This window comes from Sylvia atricapilla, chromosome 15, assembly GCF_009819655.1.
Source record: "Sylvia atricapilla isolate bSylAtr1 chromosome 15, bSylAtr1.pri, whole genome shotgun sequence".
Taxonomy (NCBI): Eukaryota; Metazoa; Chordata; class Aves; order Passeriformes; family Sylviidae; genus Sylvia; species Sylvia atricapilla.
Window position 1 is genome coordinate 5614024 of NC_089154.1, and position 9480 is coordinate 5623503.

Here is a 9480-nt window from a genome sequence, read left to right on the forward strand (position 1 = left end):
TCTGCATCCCTCCCGCTGGGCACGGCAGCCTGCAGGCACACATCACCGGGACCGGGGGTACCGAGGGGCAGCCGCAGGCGCCAGGAAAATCCAAGAATCGTAGAATGGTTTGGGCTGGAAGGGATCTTAAAAACCTTCACTGAAACCCACTGCCGTGGGTTTCAATTATTCCAGGTTGCTCCAAGCGCCATTCGACCTGGCCTTGGACACTTCCAGGGATGGGGAAATGAGCCTCCTCCCGGCCACTTGCTCTTTCTCCAGCTGGATGGGGCAGAGAATGGGATGGGCAAAAACATGAACGACCTGTGGATTAGAAGATGAACCAGGCACCTCTAGGGCCCATATAGAAAATATGCCTGGAAAAAAATCACAGAGTGAAGGCTCTTAACAGCCCAGAGCATCTCTTCTTCCCCTGCTCTGCTCTGCCTCTGCTTCCCTCTGGGACCCCACAGCTCTGCCAGGGTTGAGATTGCACATCCTGCCCCTGAAAGCCTGAAATCCCCCAAGGAGCTGGAACATGACTTTGCCTTTTCCTTTTGCTCATTCTGAAGCTGGAGCCCATTTGGGGGAGAAGAGTGGGGGCAGGTCTGCCAGTGGGGACTGGAGTGGTTCCTGGTGGGTTTTGCTTGTCCTTCCATTCTCCCCCAGCACCATGATATTATTTCCTTCTGTTGGATAAATGGGATTTGCTTCTCAATTTGTGCACAGGGACTTGAGTAATGAACTCCCCAGAGAGAAATCAACTTCCCTTGCCCCAGCAGTGCTGGGGAGGCCAGACCAGAGCCCACACGATAGGCTGCACTGGCTTTTTCCTGTCTTTCAAGGCTCCACACACATTAAGCCCATCCTCCTGGCAAAAACCTTGCAAAATATTTATTTGTGACTATGTTAACAAACATGCTTGGGGAACATGTCGTATTCAGACGTGAGCATGCCACCTTCTCCCTGCCTCCCTGGGGCCAGGACTGTGGGCAGTGAGGGGCCAGAGCTCAGAGCTGCCAAAATCCAGCTGACGCTGCACTTGGAGCACCGCCGGGACCAGCAACCCTGAGCACGAGGCCACCTCGCCTGCTGTCCCCACCAACCACCAAACCTGCCAGCAACATCCCACCAGTGCCTTTTTCCTGGAGGTTCCCAGCTCATGGCTTTTTCCTGGAGGTCCCCAGCTCATGGATGCCGCTGGGGGAAGGGTCTGACCACGACCTTGTAGAACCCTGGTGTCCTGCAGCCAGAGGGACGTGGACACAAGGGCTCCAGAGATCCTGTCCAGCTCTGTAAACACCCGTCAGAGGGGAGGGCACTGGTGTCAGGCCACGCCATGGGCAGAGACCAGTGGAGCTGAGTTTGCACACCCCACAAACCACCCTGAGCTCGTCCCTATCCCTCACCTGTCCAGTCCTCCTCAGCTGGTGGGTGCCAACAATGATCCTGAGACGGAGAAGGTCCCCTGGAGAAACAGTGCTGCTCCTGTCCTAGAAGAGACTCACCCTGAACACATTCTATTTTAAACTCTAACTTGCCAGATTTGGGGTGAACTTGCCTTGACTGTGCCTGGGTCCAACACCCCATGCCTCTGAATTTGCTTCCAGCATCTTCAGGTAACCAGGGCTGGAGCTGGGTCTATTTTCCTGAGATCCCGGGGAGGGAGATGAACAGCAGTTACTGGAGGGCTGTAGTTCAGGTACTGTGTGAGAGCACTTGAGGGTCTATGGAGCTATATTCAAGTCTGTGAGCCCCTTTGTGCCCATGGCATTTTTCCTTTGTGCCATCCCAGTGGGAGCCTCAGCTGGGCAGCACCTGTGCTGCCTTCATATCCATCTGGTGAGTCACCCAACAGCTCCTGGAGATGGCTTCAAAACACCAAAGGGCTCAGGGAAACTCCCAAAAGTGCTGGGAGATGTGCTGGCAGCAGCTGTGGAGGCTGGGAGTTGGCTTCTGTTTAGTGGAAGTGAGGCAAGAGGGCCCTGTTGTGACTGCCAGGGGACATGTGAGGACGGGGAGCAGCTCCTGCTGCATGGGCTGAGCCCTTCCCAGGAGAAGAGATGGGAAAGGCAGGGACTTGGTACTTCAAAGCACCTAATACTGCACTGGTGCCATCCAGGCAAAGCTCAGTGCTGTCACCAGGGTTAGAACTGGGCGATCTTTAAGGTTCCAACCAAGACCATTTTGTGATATCACTGCTGAAGGCACCATCCAGATGTGGCAGCAGCCAGTCCCAGCTCTCAGCCAGCTCCCCATCTCGGTGGGACAGGGATCCCTGGTGCCTGTGTTCCCCTTCCTGTGCCCACCTGCATGAGGCTTTTGGCCAGGCACCAGCTGGGAACCCCCTGGCTCAATGCCCCAGCCTTGCTTCCTTCCCCTCCCAGTCACAACCAGGCCAGGTAATGGCTCCATGAGCCCCGAGGAACAATCTCTGAAGCTTTCCAGGTGTTACCACCCCTCCTCTTGCAGGCATCTCCTTTGCTCTCAGTCCCAGACCCTCTGGCTCTCACAGCCTGGAAAAGCAAACTCATGCCTTGGGTGCCTGTTTTATAACAGATTTTCCTTTGCCAGTCTAGCAGAGCGGTCTCACAGCTGTGCTTCCTGCTCATGCATCTTGTGCACATCGTTTTTTATCCCAGGGAAAGTGCTCCTGGGTGGCTCCTGGGGACAGGCACTGGTGCCAGTGGCAGCCTCAGCCACCCTCAGAGCACAGGAGGATGTTTTAGGACTGATTCCCTGCACTGGGGCCAGTTATTCTCTGCAGAACATACCGGTCTGCAGGGAAACATGTCTGACTTTAAATGTCACTAGCATCTCCTCACTCCAAAATTGATCTCTGGGCTACCCACAACTGTTCACATTATGAAAATAGAGGCACAGAATATGTTCTAATTCCTTCCTGTATAATGAGGTTGGGACTGCCCACACCTAAGGGATACAGGAAAATAGGGAGCTGAGTGTCCCACGCTGCCCAGCATGGGCAGAGCCCAGCTTTGTAATGGGAATTCATAAAAAGAGACCACGAAGACCACAAAAAAAGGACAAAGCTTCATTTCTACTCCTCCTGGTGTGGCCACAGAGCAGAGACCCCCATGGATGGGGCTTTTGACAGTGTTTTGTAGCAAAAAGGGTTTCAGAAGTGCCCAGATCTTTAGGGCTGTGTATTCCCAAGAAGCCATAAACTCTCCTGCACCTGTCCCCCCAAATTGACAGCACTGCACCCCCAGTCATGACCCAGAACCCACCCAGCCCCGGAGACTCTGCTGTTTTCCACCCTGTCCTGCTTTGCAGTGTGCTTGTGGAACATGTCATACGTGCCTGGAGGAGTGTTTCTGGCCCAGCACCTGCGTTCCCCACACAGCATTGTTTCCCCAAAGCCCAGGAGAGCAGCAGCAGCTCCACAGAGTCCGACTCCAGCCGGCTCCGTCCTGCTCCGAGGTGGTTGTTTCATCCCAAACTAGCTAATTCTTGCTGCTTTTTTTATTCCTGCGTTTAAAGGAGGGAGCGGAGAACAAAACAACCCTTGGGGTGAAGTTACCTCCTTAATTAACAAGGCTGAGAGAGCTTTGCAGGGATTGTGCAGGAGAGAAAAATAAGGAAAACTGGGCAAAACCGGAAAGGATTGGGTTCAGTTGGCAGACCAATTAACCTAGATCCACACTCTCCCCCTGGATGAATTGCTCGTTACTACGTAATTGCTCGGGCCCAGCTCCTGATTGAGAGAAATTAAAATCAGACACTTAACAAGGCAACCTGGTGGGGAGATGGGAGGCAGGAGCTGCCTGGGGATCCCATTCACAAGACAAAACTGAGAGAGAGCCCAGGCCTGGAGGATCTTGCTGAAATCAGCATTATCTGCACCATTTGCACCATCCTGGACTCAAAGCATGGCTGGGCTGGGGGATAATTTGAAAAGGCCCTGGGAGATGGTGAGAGGAGGAAAGCCCTGATTTAGCCAAGCATTTCAGCATCTGCATAATTGCAATGCAGCTGCAAGTCCAGCTCAGCTCAGTGTGGGATTTAGATGAAATATGAGGTGTGCTCAGTCAGAGACAAAGTGATTCAGGAGCTCTTTTGTCTAAAGAAAAAATAAAATTCTTTGCAAACCCTTCTTGACTTTGTGTTAGGATCCATCTGCCCAGAGAAGAGGGAAAATTTCACCATTATAGACTTTAAAATCTATACCTAGTGGAAAAAAAGCCACTAGTCTTGATAAATCAGCCTAGGAAAACCAGCCTGTGCTGTATCTGAGCACGTTCTTCCATGTGTAGGGCTGGTGAGTTCACGTGCAGTGGGAAATTCAGACACAGTGTTTGGGAAAGCTCAGTGGTTTCAATATTAGCTTAAGAGTAGGCAAACATGTTTTCCTGCTGCTGAAGGAGAAGGGTATCTCCTTGTGGGAGCATTGGCCTTTCCCATCCCCTGTGGTTCCATCTGCCTCTTTTCCTGCCTAGGAATTATCTGTGGAGCAAGGGAGGGCTGCAGAAAGCCCCAGGCATGGCTGCACCCCCAGCACTGCTGTGCTGAGTTGTCATCACAGCTCTGCTTCCAGCTGCTCTCCCTCCCGGCTCAGCCTCCTGCAATGTCTACATTTCCCCCAGGAATTTTTGGGGTGCTGCTCCTGTGTCTGGCTTGTGCTGGGCTTCAACATGTTTTCAGCCCCGTGGCCAAGGCCCAGGTGCTGACCCCCATCCTTGGCCAAACCCCGCTGCAGTCTGTGCGTGCTAGGCAATACAAAGCAGTATCCTTAAAGAAAAAAAGCCCTGGATATCCCAGTTTCAGCAGTTTGAGCTTATTCTGGTGTCCAGTGCCTGCAGTCTCAGCCACACATGTTCCTGGAGCCAGGACAGAAACCCCAAAGGACTGAACCCCAGCTGCAGCTTTTACCCATCTGACTCATCCCAGATATTCTTGACATCTGCTTTAATTTTTATTAATTAACCAGCTGTCCCAACAGCTCATAAATACTACCACAGGCAGGGCAGAAAAGATGAGAATAGCCCAAGCCAACTCTACAGCCCCAACTGGAAAACCCCAAAGACTCCAGCAACACGTGTCTAAAGGAAAACCACCAGTGCTCTGGCTATGGCTACACCACGTGTATTTATTGACATAGAAAACAGCTGCCGTGTGTTTTCCACCTCCAGGCTCAGCCCACAACCACCAACACCCTTCAAACATCCCTTGGTGGGATCCAGGAGAGTCTGAAGGGTCCATCCACTCCTGGGCAGTTTCATCTGAGGCTGAAACGGGCTCAGGATTTTTCTATGAAAGCTCCGGGATTAAATTAAAGAGGATTTAAGCAGATGGTCGGTTCTCTGCTCATCGTAGTTGGCAAAATGGGAACCATATCGCTGAATTGTCTGCCTGCACTAATTAATGTTTGTACAGTGCTCTGTGCTGCAAACCGCTGCCGACGTGCTAACTGCTATCATTAGTATTATTACTAAGCTGTTTATGCCTGTTCCAGTGCTTTCTCTCCTCGTCCCCAAGGGCTTTGCCTCTTTCCTGTGCAGATGTATGGGAAGAGGAATCAGCCCTCTCAGGCTGGCTCTTCCCCAGGTTCAGATCCCTGGTTTGCTTGGTAAAACCCCTCCAGCTGTGCCCACAGCACTGGCTCCATGGTGAGGGCAGGAGCAGCCAAGGACCAGGAGGTTCCACCCAGAGATGGAATTTAGCATCATGCTGCCCAGCCCTAGATGAGGTGGTCGTTTCAGTGCCCCTCCTGATTGCAAAATGGACCAGATGTCACTTCCCTGCCTCCTTTGCGTTCCCACAGGGAAAAAAAAAATTGTGCTCTTAGGGGCTCTTTGCATCCTTCTCTGTCATTGCATGGCAAAGGGTTTTGTAGGAGAAGGGAGGGATCACTCATCCTTCCTAATGACCTGAGAGGAGGCTGAGGAGCAGAGGAGTTCATGATGGATGAGCTCAGCCATGCTCCACGACAGGCCCTTGTCCCTGTGCAATAACCGAGCAGTGATGTCTGCTGCCACTGGCAGAAGGGACGCTGCATCCCCTACAAATAACCATCCCGCAAGACAGTGTTCTGCAATGCTGAAGGATGGCTTCTCCCTTTCCTGCCCAGTGAAGCTTTTAGCAGAGAAACAACTCACCAGAAATCAGGGATGCTGCCTCTGGAAGGCAGTGAAAGAACAACCATCTGCTCACGGGTGCATGGAGCAGCAAACACTCCCCACAGACACACTGAAACCTCAGAGCTCAAGATCAGGGAATATGGCCTAGGTTGGAAGGGACCTTAAAGGTCATGGGGTTCTAGTCCCCTTCCATGAGCAAGGGCACTTTCCACTAGACTGGGACACTCCCAGGGTGGAGGACACTCCACAGCTTCTCAGGGCTGTTCCAGTTCCAATCCCTCACCACCCCAGGCACAGATCTTTGACCTGATCAATATTTCCAAGACCCTGCTTGGAAATCCTTTGCTCAATTGATCCCACCAGGCAGAACATTCCTGACCATCCCCACTGGCACCTTTTGGATACCAGAGTGTTTTTTGTGACTCGGTCAGGAAAGAAACTGCCCAAAACAAGAAACTGGGGCAGTCCCTGAGAGGAACCAAATGAAATACAAAATGCAGAGAGCCAGGTATCTAATTTGCTACAGGTACATGGCAGGCACCATTCCCAACCTTGCTCCCTCAAGGTGAGGAAAGCACCGTCACTGCCCAAACAGTGAGATGACTTGGCTGAGGACTGATGTGATGCTTCCAACGGGAAGTTTAGGGAGTGAATCATCTTTATTTTCCCCCACAGCAAATGCATGAGATTAAATGAGATCCAGAAAGTTTGATGCAGGATGCAGGCAGAGCAGACAGCTCCCAGAGTGTGAACAGAGATTTCTCCAGCCAGGACAGGCCCCACTCTTGCCCTGAGCCAGGCTGCATTTGCTTTGCAGAAGTTGTTTAGCCCAAACAAAGAATTGCAGAAAAAAACAGCTGCGGCAAGCAGGCGATCAACATTTTCTGCGTGGTTTGAATTATCCATGACTTTTGACCCAAGATTAAATCTAGTGTGTAACTGGTGGTTATATATTGAGTCATATGAGCAGCCTAATCGCAGAAACCCCATGTTCTCCAAACAGCCTGAGCCCCGTCGGGGCCGACTGCGAGCCGCTCACGTTTCCCAGCCAAAGCACCCTGCAGCTTTTGCATCATCCTTTTAATTCAACACTCACAAAGCATTCTTTTCATCCCACCGGTATCTCAAGCCCAGAACAAAACAAACCCAGAGACGCCGTGAGCGGCCAGCCCAAGGAAACCAGATTTCCCAGGAAGTTTGGCCTCCGGGCGGCTGCTCCGGTGTCTGGTAGAGAGCTGGGCTCACGCTGCAGCGTTTTTCTCAGCAGGAGCTGCCTCTCCTTCTCCTCTCTATCCTCCATCAGCAATTCTCCTGATGCGCATAGAAATTGCCTTTTGACTTCTACCTCCAGTGTAATTTGGGTGAAAATGAGCACAGGAGTTGGAAGGTGCTAGTGGGGGGTATGTGGCACGAAAAGGGGCTTTCCTGGGGTGCGACACTGGCTTTGATACCCACTGTGAACACAACAGGGCCTGGCACAGCACGGCCCTGGCTCTCCCCAAACTCATTTTTTGCTGTTTGCACCTGCCTTTCCTCTCCTTAGGGCTGCGGGAGGCTGAACTGCTTCACCTCTCCTAGAGAGCCTGGCTAAGAGCCGTGACAGGCTGTTATCAGGCACAGGGATCGGGTATCACTGCTGCCAGTACAGTCCTGCGGGCTCCCGGGGTATTTCCCGGAACCGGCGGCTGGGACGGGGCTGGCACAGCCCTTGTGTGCCGGAACGCTTTGGCATTCCTCTGCCCGGCCAGGCTGGGCAGCAAGGCCAACCTGGGGACCTGGAGAGGACCCAAAATGGGGATGATCCAGGGTCTGCCCAAACTCTGGTGAGTGGGGAGTGTGTTGGAAGATGTTTGCATTGTGCAGGGGATTCCCATCAGCTCACACACACCGGCTTGGCAGCGGGGACCTTGCAGGAACAGGGCAGTGAGGGATGCACGGGGGCCATGGAGGGAGTAGGGTGAGGGTCTCACAGCCTCAGATCCATGCTCAGGGCTGGGGGGGGAGACACCCAGCTTTTTACAGCAAGGATAAACTAAGGCCAAATCCCCTCTTTCCTCCTGCAATAACTCACTGGCTGGTGGCAACCCAGCTGGACGAGCATGACCTCAGCACGGGCTGGTTGTCAGTCTGATATGGAGCTGCTCAAGAGGCATTTCATCACCAAAGGCTCTTTGTCTGGAAGGCCAGACACTGTCTCAAACTGTCCCAGGAGGCATGCTGGTGATTCTGTCCCAGCTTTAGAAGGGGGACAGCTCCATCCTGACAGCCCCAGAACCCACCTGGAGTCCCCAGAGGAAAGGGATCCCCAGCAGTCCCCCAGGCAGCACTGGCTCAAGTGTGACCCCACATGTCCCACCCCTTCAGTGTCCCTCAGCTCATGGCAAACCCCAAATCTGCACACCTGATCCCACTGCAGGGACCTCTCCATGTCCCTTCATGTTGATCCCACCCCCGAGAAGAATGCTCAGCTCCCTGCTGGTCTGAACTGGTCCAGGCGTCAGTGCTGGGCTTTCACCTGGTCAAGGTGGTTCTGCATCACTTTGCACTGAAAATAAAGAACCAGCTGGAGGGGGAAAATTCCTGGTTAGTAAACAGAGCTGAGCAACCATAGACCTCTCACCCAGGAAGGGAGGAGGAGGGCAGAGACAGCCTGGGAGAACCCAGAGTTGGATTTCAACACTCTGCAGAAGACAAGATGCTTGTATCGAATGTATTTAATTGTCTGGGTTGCAGCCCTTCAAGCAGCTGTTTGTTCTGGCTGCAGAGCCCTGCAGAGATAAGGAGGAGCTGGATGGGAAGGGAGCAGAGACAGTCGAGAAATGAGAAGAGGCTGGGATTTGGGGCTGGCACCTGGGGCTGGCTTTGCCCTCTCCCTTCCCTGCCTCCCTGCAGAGGAGGGCAGTGGTGTAAGGAGAAGAGGTGCCTGGTGGCCAGGCATGTCCCAGATCCCAGTTACTCGGGAGCCCTGTTGTTCAGCAGCTCCTCTGCTTTGTGTTATTGCTGAATAACTTGCCTCAGTCCAACACCACCTCTGCTGCCACTCCGCATGACTTGCTTTGCCTTTGGGTCACCTGGGTTACCCCGTGGCAGTGCCAGCTCCTACCATGTCCCTGCTGCATGTGGGAGATGAGCAAACTTCTGAACTAGAGGCAAAAATTTGCATTTTAAATTCTCATGTCTGTTTTTTTCCATGAGGGGAACAGGTGACTGAACACATGCACACTGTCACCCATTTTGTGGATGCCACCACTGTCCTCAGGAGACACTTCTCTGACCTCAGAGCTTTGTCCTGCATGGCCAGGTAAGGTCATGCTGGACTAATGCCGGGGTTCCTTTGGCTCTGGCTGTCCCGCTCCACCTCCACCATAAATCATGGCAGGCTACAAATCCCTGCCAGCACTCA